At 44.1% G+C, this 19,624-nt stretch overlaps 1 protein-coding gene across 6 annotated transcripts in view; it reads left to right on the top strand.

The window, feature by feature from the left end:
- Positions 1–2,770: 2,770 nt before the first annotated feature.
- Positions 2,771–19,624, top strand: part of LOC307021215 (uncharacterized protein) — a 75,685-nt gene continuing 58,831 nt past the window's right edge. For 3 of the 6 annotated variants that reach the window (XM_079653132.1, XM_079653131.1, XM_079653125.1), the window contains exons 1-4: positions 2,775–2,910; positions 14,892–15,011; positions 15,101–15,152; positions 15,268–15,395. The gene's annotated coding sequence lies outside the window, so the exon portion shown is untranslated. Of the gene's footprint in view, positions 2,911–14,783; positions 14,816–14,891; positions 15,012–15,100; positions 15,153–15,267; positions 15,396–19,624 lie in introns of those variants that run through there. The other 3 variants (XM_079653126.1, XM_079653127.1, XM_079653128.1) reach the window with 3 other exon arrangements.

Genomic DNA, 19,624 nt, shown 5'->3' with positions numbered 1-19,624 from the left:
GGTACTGACACCGGGGCTGCTGTTATTAGAATCTGGGGCTAGCTGCGGATATATTGTGGATGGAGAGTCCTCTCCAGTCAGACTGAGAGGCTGATAACTACAGCTCAGTGAGGTAAAGGACTCTTGAGTGTTTAGATAGTTCACTTTAGTCTAAGTTCAAACGGTTTGGTCACAAATTATGTAAACACATATTTCCAAAGCACTCCTTTATAATTATTGGGATAAACAGGTTTGAAATCATTTCAATGTATACTATAGGACAGTAACCAAAAATATCCTTTAAAACTGGAGATTAAAAAAATGCATAAATAAATAAATGTTAAGGTAAAATAAGATATGAATGAACAACACAAATAAAACAAGTTACATTAATTTGTTATTGGCTAAGGTAGGTTATTGGTTATGTTCACATACTTATTTGATTACATCCACTTGTCTAAGATGACAACAGAGACTTTCGACCCAAAACCAGCTGTTGACTTGTGGATGCAAGCAGCTAATCGCAGACTCAACCAGAGAGAAAGTAGTAGGCCTACATCATCAGCTACCATGTCTGAAAGAGAGGAAGACAGTGAGGACAACAGTGAGGAGAACAGTCAGGAGGGTAGTGATGACAGCTTGTAGGATTACTAGTCGTGCTAATGTTGTCTTGTGTTCACCTCTGCATGTGTGTTCTGTGTTCACCTCTGCATGTGTGTTCAGTGCCATGTGTCTGGCAAATAAAGTCAAGACCCCCTGAAAAGTTACGGTTTATTTCATTTTAAGGATGAGCACCAAGCAACATCTCCAGGTGCTCCTTTGAGAACCAGGGCAAAAAAGTTATGTGCACCCCTGCATATAGTCGACCCTTAGGAATGGGAGACCCAGCAATCAAGTCAATAGCACAGTCATCGGGACGATGAGGAGGAAGAGCCAGAGCCTTAACTCTGACTAACTAACTAACTAACTAAAAACTTCACTTAGATCTTGGTAGCAGGAAAGGACGGAAAGTACATCAGGAAGATATGTTTCTGGGATAGTATCCTGCCTAACACTCCCAGTGTTACATCTCCTGTCAATCTCTGCTACCTGCTTAAAACAGTGATGAACGCAATTCTTTCCCGATCCCTCCACCCTCCCAGATTGCCAATCTATGTGAGGGTTATGAAGTTTCAACCAGGGAAACCCCAAAATGAGAGGATGTTGGGCTGAGTTGAATAAGTGAAATGACATTGTCTCGTGATGGTTATCATTACATTTTATTTCTAAAGGGTCTGTTTGGTGAGTCACTTTGAACAACAGCCGCCCATCGAGAGCACTCACTTCTAGAGGCTGGGGTAGAGGCTTAGTTTTTATGTTCATTCTATTAACTAACACCCAATCCATTAGACTTTCGTCTGCCCCTGAGTCAATAAGAGCACCATGAGTAAAAACGTTTTCTCTGACTTTTACATGGATGCGGGTCAGGGTGTGAGGAGGAAAGTCAGAGGAAGAGATTCCGCGCCTCAACGTCCTCCTCTTTATTGGTGAGCCTCCTCTTTTACCGGAAAAGCCGCTTGTGGATGTCCGCGTTGCCCGCAGTAGAAGCACAGACCCTCCTTCAATTGACGCTGGCTTTCTGCCATAGAAAGCTTGGCGCGGCCCAACTGCATTGGCTCCTCCACGGAGCCAGGGGGCGCTGTTGTCCGGAACGCAGGTGGTGAGGGGTAACAGGGCCTCCAAGAAGAAGTGGTATCCGGCGGGGAGCGCCTCCTCTGGAAAGGCGGACCAACCGCATCCTTGAATTTATTCCTTCTCCTCTCCGCCAAACGATTGTCTATTCTTATTGCCATTGAAAGGCAGGAGAGACTGAAAAGAGTCAAGGGAAGCTTATAAAAGTTAACAGCATTTAATTACACAAAAGATTCGGTGGTGTACAAAATGAAATGTGTGAGTGGAGGCGCTCTCCACATCCAACGACCGGTCAGTACAGGTCAGGGGATAGAAGAGGTAAATTCTTGGCTTGCTCTTCCTGTTGTCATCTGAGGTCTTCTCCTATTGGCCGGCGGGTCCAATGCAATTCCTGCCTTTTTCTGTAGCTAAATTACATCATTCTGGTGTCTGTGGTTATTTAAACATTCCCTGCTACAAATCATTCAGCGTCAATAAATGAGTGCTAATCCCAGTGTGCTCAGTGTACAACATCACATGTCATTTCACCTTGGCTCAAGGTTTGAAATCGTATGATTCCGCCAGATGCTAAATGCTAACCAGAAGTGACGAATTTTCAGAATAAAAGTGTCAAGTTAATAGTTAGTGAACTTCCGGTTTTTCAGAATAAAACTGATTTAAATCAAATAGTGTATTTAACTCAAATTACGCCATATCAGCATTGATTTTAATTTCTAACACCATGGATATGACGGAGTCCAAGTCAGCGGGCAGATCGAGAGGCGCCAGCTGGTCTTGTAGGGGATCCGTGAGACCGCTGACGAATGCGTCAAACAATGCAGCGGAGTTCCAGCCGCTGTCGGCTGCAATAGTCCGGAACTCAATAGCGTAGTCAGCCACACTACGCTGATTTTGCCGCAGTTTAATCAGAGCCCGAGCTGCTTCCCTGCCCGGGGTGGTTTGATCGAAGTTTTTTCTCATGGTGTCTATGAAGTCGTCCAGAGACCCACAGATAGGGGAGCCGAGTCGGGACCACTCTGCCGTAGCCCATGCTGCTGCTTGGCCGGAGAGATGCCACTTTGGAGTCATCCGTGGGAAAAGCAGCCGGTTGGTGTCGATAGTGTAACTCACACTGCACGATGAACGGCCGGCAGCCTTCCGAGTTTCCTGAATACTTTTCGGGTGGAGCCAGACGCATGGAAGGAATGTGCGGCTCAGTGGCCGGGTTGGGGTCGAATCTGGTCGCCGCTGGGACCGGAAGAGTCGCGGGAGGGGAAGCAGGTGAGTGAGCACACGCTGAACCTCAGCTGCCAGCTGATTCACTTGGGTTGTCACTAGGGCTGTGCATTTTCACTGGTCTCACGATTCGATTCTATTACGATTATCCTGTCAACGATTCGATTCAATTCGATATCCCGATGCATCACGATGCATGACGAGTCCTACCAATGTGTTGCATCTTCAATTTTCTACAGTATATTACTGCACATGGCTTATTTTTCATCGATGCATACATGCAGTAAATACATATGAACTCTCTTTTTATTATTTAGAAAGTGCTTCAGAAATCAATAACATAAATGTCTTGACATTAATTTATAAACCAAAATAAATGAATTGTATAGGTCTCCCGATATCTGTGTGTGAAGTTGTTCCATCCTCAAAAACAAAAAAATAATGCTTCTGCAGTCTAGCTGCAGCTTCTAGCAACAGTCTTCTGTTAAAAAAAGGACACTGAATGTCCTGAATGTGGCATCACACACAGGACTTGAGTCTGAACACAGCAGACAACAGGAGTATTTACAATAGCATATAAAAACAAAAATACTGCATGTGGGTGCACACTTACATTCTCTGTCTTACTGTTACATAAATCCCATGAATGTATGAGATTAAGTTAGCTTCATTATATCTCAGTGATTAAGTGAATAATAAAGTTTCTATCAGGTTACTATCAGCCTGTCACTCATTATTTTCAGGGAGGGGGCGGGGTTTGGAGGAACGGAGAGTAGACGGTGATCGCGGAAGCTTTTTTCCTCCTGCCTTCACAAACTTTACACACGACACATATATATCGTCTGAAAATTTCTAGAGGACATTCATACTCTGCAATCCAAGACTTAATTAAATCCACCAAAATCCTGACATGATTGTAACGCGATTATTTTTGAAAAACATAAATCCCTGTGTCTCTGAGCCGCAGCGACACGGAGTGATTCAGAGCGCATCCTTCTGCTGTTGGTTCTGGACTGGTGTTCTTGTGTTGGTGGATAAAGCAGACTGCTCCGTGTTTGGTGTTGCTGTGCCGCTGTCACGTCTGTTCCCTGATCTCTGCGTCACCGACCGATTTGATATTAAAGTGACAGAAAAAAAAACGTTATAGTAAAGCCGCGGCCGGAAAATCAGGAAGCAACGTTACTACGCTATAATCGATTATCTTCCGTCACTGCATCGATACCGAATCGTCCACGTCCGCATCGCAATGCATCGTAGAAACGATTATTTTCAACACCCCTAGTTGTCACCGACGATTGTAGTTCCACGTGGCTGTTGGTTAGGTGCTGCACTCCGTGCTGTATAGTGGCCATCTGCTCCTCTTGTTGCCCAAGACGTTGGCCCTGAGAGCGTATGGCGTTCTTTATCTGCTCTGAGTCGGCTGAGTTCATTTTAATGGCCAGTTCGTACTGTCAAGGGGTGAACTCTGAGGCATGAACTCAAATACACGACTCAACTCAGACTCAGGTAGTGTTCAAAATAAAGACTTTACTGGTATAGTCACAGTAACAAAACAGGGAAAAACAATAAGACTCTTTCGAGGAAAAACAAGGACTATGATCATGAGCTTAGAGGAAACGTAATATGTCCGTGGAGTCGGCTTGTACGTGTATCCTAAATAAGGAAACAAACTGGCAATGGACAGGAGGGGACTAGCACAATATATACACAGGGTAAGGGGGAACAGATGGAAACAATCAGGGCGGCGAAAACAATCACGGACACAGGAGACAGATAGGAGCGGGGAGAGTGGAGGCCTGAAATGAGAGGGAGAATTAATTATTGGAATAAACATAAAGCACAGACAAAGGGCCATGACAAAACTAACATAAAGAATAAACTTTCACAATAAGTTTCTTAGACATGACAATATCTGAGTACTTATTCCACCTCAGGTAGCGTATTAGCCTGAATTGTAGCCACAACATCACACAGAGCTGCATCAAAAATAGACTCACAATGGTAACAAGTGGAAAATAATATTTACAATAGTGTACAATGATTTGTAGGTAATGTTGACTACTCAAGACACCTGTCTTATACATCTTCAAAGGAAGACTATGTTTATTCTACAATTACGTGGGATTAAAGCAAAATGTAGCAAAATGTAGTAACTTGTATAATACTACAAGACTTTATATAAAAGCCTGTTTCTAAAAGTATCAACCATAGCGACACGGTCAAATCCTCAGTTTATCATTTATAGCAACATACTAAGAAGCTAATGTCTAATTACAAGAGTAAGTGCTTCCTCCTCTGAACACCACAGGATGGCGACTGTAACCATCCTGTGGTGTACTGACATAGGTACGCTCCTCTGAAATTATTGTCGCCTGCATAAGCAATTATCCCTCATCGAGTTCGCTATTCAGCTAGCTAACGTTACTAGCTTAAACAAACAACATGCAACGTTAGCCTAATCCAAAATGCTCTAATACAGCGTACCTTTCATGTGGCTCGTCAGCGCAGACTCGCGCATCTTGAATAACTGAAAGTCTTTTTTGCACACTTTGCAGGAGGCTACTCGTGGGCTTGACCGTCGTCTTCGTCATGGCTAGCCAACGCTCGTTGAAACGGCAACTTCCTGGCATACTGTCGTCTATCACTCTCATCAGAATGCCCAGGTTACACGTAAAAAAAACACTTGCAGGTCACGCGCATAGCGCGGGAAGGCCGGAGCAGAGATGTTTTATGTAGAAGCGAAGCAATTAAGCTCGCTCCGACTTCTTTCTTTTAATCTAAAAAGTGACAGAAATTTATTGTAAAAGTAAAGAATTTACAATTTCAAGCACTTTGTCCCAAATACAAGCACCATTCCCAAAATCCAAGCACTTTTCAAACCTTGAAAACACCACATTACATTTTAAGCATTTTCAAGGATTTCCAGCACCCGCACGAACCCTGCTATTAAGACATGTTTGACCGTTTCCGGTTTATTGTAGTCTTTACACAGTCCAGGGGGCTACACGATGTGGGCCGGTCGGATAAGTCACTAGCACCCCCCCCTCCCCCCTGTCGACAATTTACTAGCGGTAATTACTTACCGAAGTGGGCCGGTCAAGAGTACCGGGCTGATTTTTAGTCCCAGTCTGCCCCTGTTGCCCGCCAATTATGTGGAGTGTTTGATTTAGTCCGGTCCTATCCTTAAACCTTCTCTTTCCTTGGGCTCCTGCTCCATCTTGCATCTACCCCTATGTGTGCTTGAATGAATGCTTTAAAAATGTCTCCCTCTGTCTCTGAGGTCCCAGTATTCTTGTCAAGTTTTGTGTATAAAATCTTCAACAATGGTTTTAACCTCCGCTTTACTTAATTGTATTTGTATAACTGTTGACTGTTGTTGTTCAGCTCCTGGGCACTGCCGAGATGCCCTTGAGCAAGGCACCGAACCCCTAACTGCCTGGCGCTGGCTAACTGGTAGCCTGTTAGCTCATACATCTGTCCTGACAGAAAAACGTACGTTTTTGCCAAGTTCCTTAACTTGCATCCCTTTTTCCTTCACTTGCGTCTTTTCCTTGCGTCTTAGCAGAGGTGTGAAGTAACGAAGTAGATTTTAGGATTTTGGGAAGTTACGAAGTAGATTTTTCAGGTATCTGTACTTTACTTAAGTATTCCCGACATCAAGACAAAAACGAAATGGATGTGACAATAACACGTAGAGAAGACTAGCCATGGTGTGCAGATCATGCACGATAGACGAAAACAACGTAAAAGACCCATGATGAAACAGCTAAGCAGAGACGTTAAGGGAAAAAGGTCTAACGGCATAATGTCCATGAGTAACGCTAGGACTGTCATGACTGAAAATGAAGATAACATCGATGATTCATCAGACCACCAGCAAGACATCCCGCATCCATGGCCTTACTTAAGGGAGATGTTTGAAGTTGTGGGCGCAAAAATGATTAGTGGCGAATGCACTATAATCATTTTTGTTTGATTTGTTTAGGCCTATATTAAAGACCCTGTGAAGTGTGCACCTGTGCATGATCTGTTATGCTAATACGTATAGTAATGACCAAAATTGTCCATTGGAACCCATATCAAAAGATGTTGGAATAGCAACGAATTTGACGAGTTTTGAATTTTCCGGGGAAATCTGCAGTCGACCTTCGCCTTCGTGGGCGTGGCTTGCGATCTACTGCGTGACGTCACGAGATGGACGCCGCCGCACTGTTTACATTCACCACCGTTCATTTTTTCTCTTTTTCAAAGTCGAATTTCTCAACGTTTTTGAGCTAGTATTTTCCTGGAAAGTGTGTCGGAGTCGACTGGAAGTGATTGCCAATCGAGAAAACCTGACAATGGAGGCGACAGTGAAGAAAGAGGGATGAAAAACACAGGGGAAACGATGCATTGCCGCTGGCTGTATTAATGTCAAGTCTGCCGAAGTGGCGATGTTTCTGTTCCCAAAAGATGAAGGTGAGCCTGGTTGGTGTCATTGTTTCGTAGATTCTTTGATTGATCATGATAAATAAAGGCCACTGGTCGATTCGAGAGAGAGAGAAAGAGAGACTGAGAGAGTTACAGGGTTGTTGTTAGCATCTGGTGCTAGGTCGGAGCTAACGGAGATTAGCTGTTTCAACAATAAGGAGAGGGAGAGTGCTCTCCTGTGGGACTGAGAGAGATAACGTCAGCTCAGGGAGGTAAACTGTAGCCTAAGTTATCTCAGTGGGTTTGGTCATCTATGTAAACAAATATTTCCATCTATGTAATATTAGTTGTATAAAATAGGTTAAGAAATCCTTCCAATGTTTTTTGATTATTGAAATATATGTTTCATATGAGTGTTGAGAGCTGTATCCATAAATCTCTTAATGTTGCCCTCAAAGTGCACCAGATTGATCACTTTCCTCATCTATCCTGTCCGAAAAGCTGTCCAAATCAATCATTTCTCTCACACTAGTATCACTTTCCAGAGTCTCCGCCATGTTTACAATCGCAACTGGGTACATCTTGTGACGTCACAGCCACTATCGTCTGCAACTTCCGTTAGGCTCAGACGGCAAAATTAATAATTCATTAATTCATTAATTATGAATTATTAAAAAATATTTTAGCCATGAACAGGCACAATGATATGTAAGGAATGAAACTGCCATTTCATTTTGGTGCAAAAACATGCACTTCACTGGGCCTTTAAGGCAAAGTAAGTAACCCATCTACAATGTTGGTGACAGCAAATACAGGTATTTTATTTTTGTTGTTCACACTGAATACATTCAGACTGGAAGTAATACAAGTTTAAATGAAGCTCCTTTTCACTTATATTAATATTATATTATATTAATATGATGTTCAGTTAGCTTTGCACAAAAACAGCCAGTTTAAAAGTTACTTTTTACTGTGAGTACATTTCAGAGACTGTACTTTTGTACTTTTACTTAAAAGTTGAATCAGTACTTCTACTTTTACCAAAGTATTTTTTTACACAATTTGTACTTCTACTTAAGTAAAGAGATTGTGTACTTTTGCCACCTCTGCGTCTTAGTCCCTCCTACCAAGGATGCATGGAGAGACGCAAAGGTAACCACGAGAAGAGAGGAAATGAGTTTTAAGAGCAATGGGACGTCATTTACTCGGAGCGTCACGTTAACAATGTGTAACGACGAGACGCCGCTACTAGAGCTCACGTGGACATGTGGATAATCATTATACTGTATAGGGTATATTGACACAGTATTGGCACATGATTTAAACAACACACTTTATTAATGGATAGATATGTTTATTGACAATTGATTGAATTGCATTGTTGTGTGGGTGAGTGGCGTGCAGCGCGGATGCCGGGCCGTTCCTGCTCGCCGTTCGCCTGAGTAAAGAAATGGATACAGATTAAAAAGGCGCATATTCATACATTGCTATCAGTACGGGTAGCGAGGGACAGCACGAAGTAAACGTGAGAAGTAGTGATGGATTGTGTGATGAGTAAACTTACCTCTGTCTGTTCTCTCTCCCAGGGTGTTCGGGCAAAAGAGTTCCTCCGGGCCCGCACACCTCTAAATATAGTTCCGGGAGGGAAACGGCAAGTGGTAGTCTCCAGGGAGGAGTTCGACATTTTTGTACATAGCTGTATCTATTTAATGTACAGTATATTGTCATAGCTGTATTCAGGTGTATATTATTGGTAAAGTGGTGGGAAAATATTTGGTAAATGTGTATATAGTGGTAGTCAATTGTTTGCTTACATAAATATAATGGTATGTGCCAGCCAATGAAGATCTGAGGCCTCCTATAAAAAGCAGTCAGTGGTGTTGAGAAGGGGTTGTATACTGTGTGGATGGTGGAGGGCAGCCATGTGCTCACAGTGGATGCAAAAAAAAAAAATCTGTTTTCTATAGAAAAAACCCCAACCTGCCTACTCTCCTATTTTTCCTCCATGGCCGCTCGGGCATCCTAACACAATGACAGCAGCATCACTGATGGGCTGTCAGTAGCTTTAACAGCTGCAGAGAGTTTTGATGGAGTTTGTGTTTGCACACATGTTTGCTGATCTGCTACTACTAAAAGACACGGTTATCTCAGCCAGAGCAGCAGCAGTGTGTTCCTGTTCCACACACACCACAATAACTTGTTACAGTCGGCTGTTAAACCCAGCACTCAAAATTGGTCAGCCTGAATGAAAATTATGATAAATAAAAACAAGATAATCAACATATATAGATGAAGAAAGTTGTATGTGGTCCGATTTGTTGTTCAGAATCAGAATCAGAATACCTTTATTAGTCCCACAGAGGGGACATTTAGGTTGTTACTGCAGAAAAAGAGCCAAAGACAGCTTAATGTTACGTAGAAGCATGCATAAAAAAGCATTGAAGGTCCCATGTCATGCTTTTCTGGTTATTACCCGTCCCCTTGTGTGTTATGTAGCTTTTTAAACCAGGGGTGTCAAACTCAAGGCCCAGGGGCCAAATCCGGCCCGTGACTTCATTTTCTGTGGCCCCACAAGAGGTTGCAAAGAATATTATATGTTTATTATACGGTTACATGATGATTTACAGAAGCACGTTGCCCATAAACTACATGTCCCACAATGCATCTCAAATTAGACTTTTTTTTATCAGAATTTGCCTTTTTTTCTTCTAAATGTGCCTTTTTTCTTAGAATGTGCCCTTTACTCAGAATTTGACTCTTTTTTTTAAATGTTACGTCCTTTTAAAAAAAATGTCATTTCTGTTTTTGACTTTTCAGGGCTTGACATTAAGGACTGCCCGATGGCCCGGGGCCATCTAGTATTTAGCTTGGGCAATGAAGCCTCACCTGCTGGTTGCCCGATCGGGCAATCTATTATGCCAGTATCATGCAGCTCGCGGATCCAGTAATGAGTGACCCGACAGTAAAACTAAACATATCTATAACTAGTTTAGGTAGTTTGAGAGGTAATTAAAATAGCTACGTGTGATATTCTAACCTGAAGTGTGAGTTTTGTCCGCTCACCTGCAGCGCTGCGTGTCGACTCGTCAGCAGCAGCTGATCTCTCTCTCCCGTCAGATTAGACTTCACTCGCGTTTATGTCCATATCGATCAGATCCAGCTAGTTCTAGCTAATAATATGACTACCTGCTTATTAAAAGACACCTAAACAATAAGTGTCGCTATGCAACTGGGTGAGGCCACAAAGTATAGCACAGCATTATGCATTTGTTTACATGCCCACCGGAACCTCGAGGCATTACCAACAGATCAACGCACAATCAACCCATACAGGACATCTCTTTCTCCACATTAAGTGTTAGACATTATAATTGACTATTCTTGTCTGTCACATACTCTTCTTGTCTGTCACATAAGTGGCGCAACTGAAGCGGTATTGCGCTAAAGGGAAATTATTTTGACCAAAGAGATTTAGATTTGCCGGCTAACGGGAACTCTGACATTTTGTGTGCTTCGCGGATGCGCTCGGCTCAACTCGACTGCTGCTCGGGTCTGCTCGGTCAGCTTCCGGATGAGGAAGCATTCATTCGACCAACTTACAGTAGATAACATTACAAACATTTTTAACAGGGGCCATAATAGTGTAAATAATGTTTGTTTTGGCAGTTACAACTGAATGTAATGTGTTCTACTTTTTTACATCTGGGAAGGCATTTGCCTTCATCAGATGGAAAGTGTCTTGACCAACAACTTAAGTATTTCTTATAGCTATGCAGGGCATGCAAGCGAGCAAACACAAACAAGAACAAACAAACAAGTGAAATGAAGAGTAAAATTGAAATTGTACAATATAATATTGTGGTGGTTCATCTTATAATTCAGTCTAGAGAATGCACCAGACAGCATCTACAGTAAGACCTGCAAAAATATTTTCTTTTCTTGGGGGAGGCCCCCCAAACCCTTCGTGCCATTTCGTCCGTGCAAATTTTTCAGGGCAATCTCTATTGGGCTCAGGGCCATCTGTAAATTAGCTTATATGGCCCACAGGGCCATCTCCCAAAATCCTTAATGTCATGCACTGCTTTTTTTCCAGAATTTGGCTTTTCTTTTTAAATCATTTTGTGACATGCACAATGAAGAGACTTGCAATTATTTGCCCCAGACTTCTGCTTTCAAACGTAGTTAATTATGAAGTTATTACCCTATCCAATAATAATCCAATGCAGAGGCAATAATGTAATATAATTAGGGCTGTCAGTCGATTAAAATATTTAATCGCGATTAATCGCATGAGGTCTTGTGAATCAATCTTACTCACAAGTCCCCGATTGGGTGCTTCGTTGTTGGACTTTACCCCAGTGGGCGAGAGGGTCGCCTCCCTACGCCTGCGGGTTATGGGGGGGAAAACTCTGACTGTTGTGTGTGCTTATGCACCCAACAGCAGTTCAGAGTATACAGCCTTCTTGGAGACCCTGGAAAGAGTCCTGTATGGGGCTCCTGAAGGGGACTCTTTAATCTTGCCGGGAGTCTTCAACGCACATGTGGGCAATGATGGAGACACTTGGAGGGGAGTGATTGGGAGGAACGGTCCCCCTGATCTGAACCGGAGTGGTGGTTTGTTACTGGACTTCTGTGCTAGTCATGGATTGGCCATAACAAACACCATGTTCGAACATAAGGATGCTCATAAGTGTACGTGGTACCAGAGCACCCTAGGCAGAAGGCCCATGATCGATTTCGTAATCGTATCATCGGACCTGAGGCCGTATGTTTTGGACACTCGGGTAAAGAGAGGGGCGGAGTTTTCAACTGATCACCATCTGGTGGTGAGTTGGGTCGAGTGGCGGGGGAAGCCTCTGGATAGACCTGGTAAGCCCAAACGTGTAGTTCGGGTGAACTGGGAACGTCTGGAGGAGGCCCAAGTTCAGGACGCCTTCAACTCACACCTCCGGCTGAGCTTTTCGGGCATTCCTGTGGAGGTTGGGGACATTGAACCAGAGTGGTCGGTGTTCAAAGCCTCTATTGCCGAAGCCGCGGCGGGGAGCTGTGGTCTCAAGGTCCTAGGTGCCTCAAGGGGCGGTAACCCTCGAACCTCCTGGTGGACACCGGTGGTCAGGGAAGCCGTCCGACTGAAGAAGGAGGCCTTCAGGGAATTTGTTATCCCGGGGGACTCCCGAGGCAGTTGCAAGGTACCGACAGGCCCGAAGGGCAGCAGCCTCAGCCTTGGCCGAGGCAAAGCAGCGGGTGTGGGAGAAGTTCGGAGAAGACATGAAAAAGGACTTTCGGGCGGCACCAAAGTTGTTCTGGAAAACGGTCCGACACCTCAGGAGGGGGAAGCAGGGAACCATCCAAGCTGTGTACAGTAAGGATGGGACGTTGTTGTCCTCAACTGATGGAGTGTTAGGGCGTTGGAAGGAGCACTTTGAGGAACTCCTGAACCCGACAACTCCTCCCTCTATGTTAGAGGAAGAGCTGGAGTATGACGGGGGATCAACACCAATGTCCCGGGGGGAGGTCACTGAGGTCGTCAAACAACTTCACAGTGGCAAAGCCCCGGGGGTGGATGAGATCCCCCAGAAATGCTGAAGGCTCTGGGTGTTGAGGGACTGTCATGTTTGACACGCCTCATCAACGTTACGTGGAAGTCGGAAACAGTACCAAAGGAGAGGCAGACCGGGGTGGTGGTTCCCCTTTTTAAAAAGGGGGATCAGAGGGTGTGTGCCAATTACAGAGGCATCACACTACTCAGCCTCCCCGGGAAAGTTTACTCTAAGGTACTCGAAAGGAGGGTCAGGCCGATTGTCGAACCTCAGATTGAGGAGGAACAATGCGGATTCCGTCCTGGTCGTGGAACGACGGATCAGCTTTTTACTCTCGCAAGGATCTCTCGCAAGGATCCTGGAGTACGCTTATCCAGTCTATATGTGTTTTTTAGACTTGGAGAAGGCGTATGTCCGGGTTCCCAGATAGTCACTGTGGGAGGTGCTGCGGGAGTATGGGGTGAGGGGGTCTCTACTCAGGGCCATCCAATCTCTGTACTCCCAAAGCGAGAGCTGTGTCCGGGTCCTCGGCAGTAAGTCGGACCCATTTCAGGTGAGGGTTGGCCTCCGCCAGAGCTGCGCTTTGTCACCAATCCTGTTTGTAATATACATGGATCGGATTTCGAGGCGTAGTCGTGGGGGAGGGGGTCTGCGGTTTGGTGGACTAAGGATTGCACCACTGCTTTTTGCAGATGATGTGGTTCTGATGGCTTCATCGGTCTGTGACCTTCAGCACTAACTGGATCGGTTCGCAACCGAGTGTGAAGCGGCTGGGATGAGGATCAGCACCTCCAAATCTGAGGCCATGGTTCTCAGCAGGAAACCGATGGACTGTCCACTCCAAGTAGGGAATGAGTCCTTACCCCAAGTGAAGGAGTTCAAGTATCTCGGGTCTTGTTCTCGAGTGAGGGAACAATGGAGCGTGAGATGGGTCGGAGAATCGGAGCAGCGGGAGCGGTACTGCAGTCGCTTTACCGCACCGTTGTGACGAAAAGGGAGCTGAGCCAGAAGGCAAAGCTCTCTGTCTACCGCGCCATTTTCGTTCCTACCCTCACCTATGGTCATGAAGGATGGGTCATGACCGAAAGGACGAGATCGCGGATACAAGCGGCCGAGATGGGTTTTCTCCGCAGGGTGGCTGGTGTCTCCCTTAGGGATAAGGTGAGAAGTTCGGTCATCCGGGAGGGACTCAGAGTTGAACCGCTCCTCCTTCGCGTCGAAAGGAGCCAGTTGAGGTAGTTCGGGCACCTAGTTAGGATGCCACCTGGGCGCCTCCCTAGGGAGGTATTCCAGGCACGTCCAGCTGGGAAGAGACCAAGGGGTAGACCTAGGACCAGGTGGAGGGATTATATCTCTTCGCTGGCCTGGGAGCGCCTTGGGATCCCCAGTCAGAGCTGGTTGATGTGGCCAGGGAAAATAAAGTTTGGGGCTCTCTGCTGGAACTGCTACCTCCGCGACCCGACCACGGATAAGCGGGAGAAGATGGATGGATGGATGGATTAATCGCATGATTGTCCATAGTTAATCGCGACTAATCGCAAATTAATCGCACATTTTTTATCTGTTCTAAATGTACCTTAGAGGAATATTTTTCAAGTTTTTAATACTCTTATCAACATATGAGTGGACAAATATGCTTTATGCAAATGTTTATTATCATTTGAACAATGACAATATTTTCATGAATATTAAACATAACAACCTCTGAACATTACAAATATTCTCCTCAATTCAATCTGGAACCTTTCTCATACAATAATACAATTAAAGTGTGTGTGTGTGTGTGTGTGTGTGTGTGTGTGTGTGTGTGTGTGTGTGTGTGTGTGTGTGTGTGTGTGTGTGTGTGTGTGTGTGTGTGTGTGTGTGTGTGTGTGTGTGTGTGTGTGTGTGTGTGTGTGTGTGTGTGTGTGTGTGTGTGTGTGTGTGTGTGTGTGTGTGTGTGTGTGTGTGTGTGTGTGTGTGTGTGTCTCGTCCAGTTCTACGGGGCTCTCTTCAGAGAGGTCAGTTGACCCGAGCAGCACTAATGTGGAGACCACCATCCTGACATCCTCTCAATAACCTCTGACTCTGTTTCAGGGCGACTGTTGGAGTTGTATGGAACTTATGGCTACCTCATTAGACAAATTCTACAAATATGTATATTGTGCATTAGATGACGTCATTCCAGAGGAAATATTAGACAAAATAACATTAGCGGTGGGTAGACATCATTTTCCTCCTACTTATGATTTTACACCAAACATATGACGGGAACAGAAGTGACGTTTTTATTTTGTCTCTAACAGACCGTTAAAGCACTGAACCACTTGAAAGAAAATTTGAAAATTATTCACAGAGGTAAGTATTTTTCTTATGTATAATAGACATAAGTACAAAGGTATTTATGTCAGCACAATATTTTGGTCATTATTAATATGAACACATTTCAATTTTTCCTTTCTGTCATGTTAAGACATCAAACCCTCCAACATTCTAATGGACCGGACAGGAAACATCAAGCTGTGTGACTTCGGCATCAGCGGGCGGCTGGTGGACTCCATCGCCAAGACCCGAGACGCCGGCTGCAGGCCCTACATGGCGGTGAGACATGGCACCCATTATTATCTCTACCACATGTAAATTAACTCACGCTGTTAAAAAACAATAACGCTAACAAACCAAAGCGGCTTACATACACCTCAGTAGCATAGACATGCCCAGATGCCTATTTGGGGCTAAGTATCTTGCCCAAGGTCGCCTCGACATGTGACTGCAAGGGATTGAACCGCCGACCATTTGCCTGTTCAGCCTCTGAGCCACAGTTGACCCCCCCTTTGTCACTAATGGTAATTTTCCACTGCAGGACCTTGCACGGCTTAGTACGGTATGGTTAGGCTTTGGTAGGCCAGGCTCACTTAATGCTGCGTTTCCATTACAGTTTACCAACTGGGGTAGTAACTATAGTAACGCAGTGTAGGCGGGGCGATCGGCTGTTCGGCGGGCGGAGCTACGCTGCGTAAAACTGTGTGTGTGATGGATCGTTGGAGCTATGTGCAACTCAAGGCATATGCTCGAACGGGAGCTGCCTGGACGCTGCAATCATGTTGCGCGCACTTTCCGTGCTGACTTTTCCCAAAATGTCCCACTGTCTGGCTGCCTGCATGAAGTGAAGTGCTCGGCGCAGTTGTCGGCGAAATGTCACTCCTCTGTTTTTATTTAAACAGCTCCTTATATCCGTTAGTGCAGCTAGCTAGCACCAGATGCTAACAACAACAACAATACATGTTAGGGCCCTTTCTCATTTCTCTAACTCCCCTCCTCGACTCCTATCCTCGACTCCTATCCTCGAGACTTAGTCCCCATCCACAGGAGATGCGAGCGGAGGAGCCGAGGAGGGGAACCGAGGAGAGAGGAGGGGAAGCAGCAGGCGGTTAGAGAAATGAGAACTCCTCTCCTCTGAGCGGTCATTTTAAAGAGACGTCCATTAATGATGACAGGAGGCTCAGCAGCCCTCTGTCTGATGGACAGATGTGTTCATGACCACTTATATATTTACTTTGATTCATTCACAGTGCGGTATAATGAGACAATAACAAGCTACATATGCGGACACGGACACAGACAAACACACGTAAATATTTTATATAAATATACAATTTCAGAATCAAACAGAGCACTCTCATAATAACGTAACACTATCAGAGACTGGATATACCCCTCCCCCCCTCCAATAGTATGAGGCAGACGAGTAGTATGAAGCTGCAGCCTCGCAGACCGCAGTTTCTGACCCGCAGTTTCTGACCCGCAGTTTCTGACCCGCAGTTTCTGGGCCCTCCTTCTCTTTTTTAAAAGGCGGATCGCAAAAAGCTTTTAGTTACACTGCCACCTAGCGAGCAGGAGACATTAATATGAATGACAACGCACATGTGAGTGTGAGTAATGTGAAGTGCTTTTAAAGTTTTATTTGTTTAACATTAATAACAATTCCCGTGTCTTGAAATGAAGTGTGATTAGCTAACGTTAACTATGATAGTCTTAAGGCAATACAAACAATCACCTGTTAGCTTATGATAGCTTCTAACCGTATTAAAGGCACTAAAAACAATTATTCGTTAGTTATAGCTTTCGGCAAAATAAACTGTTAGCATATTTGATTATTTGTTTAATAAAACTGTAGGGTGATTTTGGCAAGCCCAACTAGGTGTCCTACATTAATTGTTGATGTAATCACTAATTACAGTAAGAGTGTGAGTAATGTGAATCGTGTTGTTTGTTCAAAGTTAACAGGCTTGTTTGAGACAAGCGAGACCTGCGCAGACCTGCGCAATTTCGATCAACGTCTTGCTAGTGCGTTGCATGATGGTTAGTCATTTTGTCCGACTTGCTCTGTAGGCTCGCCTACATGAGACGTTGAAATCTCGCGGGACAAAGACGCCCGCAGCCTTGAGAGCGAGGTGCGGAGAGGTGGCGCAGTTCCTCTCCACGGGCTGCGGAAGCGAAATGCTTGATGGGAAACGACTCGTTGATATCTCGAGCTGAGCGCTCATTGGTGGTTTTTACCACGTGTTGCTGATGAAACTCTCCAATTGGCTCCGCAAAAGTTTGTTGTTGTTTTATGTCAGTTTTACGTCGCCCCTCCCATTAACATTTTTCATCATTGTTCCACAATGTTTATCATCATGAAATTAATATCCATATATTTTATACTATACTTGCACTGCTTACCGTTTTCATACTTTATATATCTTAGCATATTCATACACACTGTTCATACTGCTCACAGGCTGCTGTGTATATCTAGTGTATTCATACCCCTCTCTGTTTATTCATCATTCAATTCATTCTATATTTTATTCTGTAGATTGTATACATTACTTTTCACTTTACTGCTTGTTGCACTCCTGGTTAGAAGCTAAACTGCATCTCGTTGTCTCAGTACCTGTAATATGTGCAATAACAATAAAGTTGAATCTAATCTTGAGCAGGAACAAATGTATTTACTTAGTACATATCTGACATTAACGATTAAACATGTGTGCATTCTTTATAAATGCAAACCGAGTCAAGCCGACTCCGGAGGTGGCGGTATGCACCTTAAAGTTGTTTGCAATCCGCCAAAAAACCGAGAGAAGAAGAAGGCGAAGAAGAAGATGAAGAAGAAGAAGAAGCCGACTCTGAGCTGTCCGATTTCAGGCGACCTTTTTGAGACCTCTCCCGGCTGCGATCGGCTATTCTCGTCTACTTTCGAGGTTAGCCGCAACGCGTCTCAAACAAGTCTAGTAGCAATACAAGCAACACGTGCTGAATGTGAGTCTTACAGGGAAACATTGATCTGTTTGCCTAGGCCAGGGGTCTGCAACCTTTTTGACCAAAAGAGCAATTTTGCTCCTTTTTCCAAAAAGAAATGGTCTGGAGCCGCAAAACATATTTCATAGCTTGATAGCTATAAAGTTGTATTTATTGTTATATCAGACAAAAACTACAGTTTTTTTGCATTTATTAGGCTATTTATTACTTTATATAAAACTGTTAACCTCTAATAAGAAACAAAGAACTCCTATAAGGAGAATTACAAATAATATACAGGCCTACTTTAAAATAAATTAAACACAGCACTTGGGGAGTCCTCTGCACATTTGAAGGAAACAAATATATAATTAAAATGTGCCCACTTTGAAATAAATAAAACATATAGCTGCACCCTAAAAAGAGTTAACGGTGGGGTAGGTAAGAATGGAGAAACCAGACCAGCTCGAGTGTGCTAGAATTTGAAAATACACAACCGGAAAAAATCTGCCTCTTCCTTCAGGCTTCCTTACAGAGCCCCTCCTCCAACACACACGAACGCGCACATGACCAATGAGGGCACGAGATAAGTTTGTGTACAGATGGAAGGCTGACAGGCAGGTAGGCCATCCAGTTATTTTAGCCGGGCCGGCTCAGATGATTGGTCGTGCTTTTTACAGCGCTACGGCTTCTAGAGATTAATTTGTATATGTATTTTTTGTCAAAGCATTTAATATATTCATTGCTATCGGGACGTTAAGAGCATTCCATGGAATATAACAAAAAGTGTTTTCTGAAATAAATGACATACCCCATTGAATTATGACTGAAGATCGTCAGCTGTCTTCCTCTCCCGTGTTGTTCCTCGACACGTCAAGGCTGCAGCACCTTTGACAACTTCTCTCTACATATCAAACATACAGGTAAACCAGCATCGCTTGCTTTGAAAGCATATAACTCTGTCCACACAGAATTAAATCCTGTGTTCCTCCGGTACTTTTCTTTGATTTATCCATAGTTCGCTCATCGAGCCGGGGGTCAGGTTATTCGCCTCCAAGAAAAGGCGCTGGCGCGGGACCGTAGCAGGATGTGACGCATATTTTAGTTGACTTAATTAAAACCGTTTTGTTTTTTATTTATGTGTCACAGTATCACCTCAAAATACAAGATATGAAACCTTTTCAACCATGCAACAAAATATAAATAGTCCTACAAATACTTGTATTTTATTTCCTTCTTATTTTTGTCTAAGCTCAAGGGAGCCAGAGCAGAGGGCTTAAAGGGCCGCATGCGGCCTGTGGGCCGCGGGTTGCCGACCCCTGCACTAGGTGAATAATACAGACGTATAAAGTACACATGGTATACTATCAAAAACGCATTATGTTAATTTACATATCTAACTATCATTATCAAGCAAAATATGAACTATATGAGGCTTATGCATTGTACCAGGTGTAGGCTAATTCGGCCTAAGTCAAAAACAGGCAACTGATGGTGTGTGAAAGGTAATTTATGAGGATGAAACAAATGAGGTACACAGAATA

The sequence above is a fragment of the Notothenia rossii genome, assembly GCF_949606895.1.
Source record: "Notothenia rossii genome assembly, chromosome: 10".
In the NCBI taxonomy this organism is placed as follows: Eukaryota; Metazoa; Chordata; class Actinopteri; order Perciformes; family Nototheniidae; genus Notothenia; species Notothenia rossii.
The sequence above is the reverse complement of the archived record's forward strand: the minus strand, read 5'-3'. Positions and strand labels throughout refer to the sequence as shown.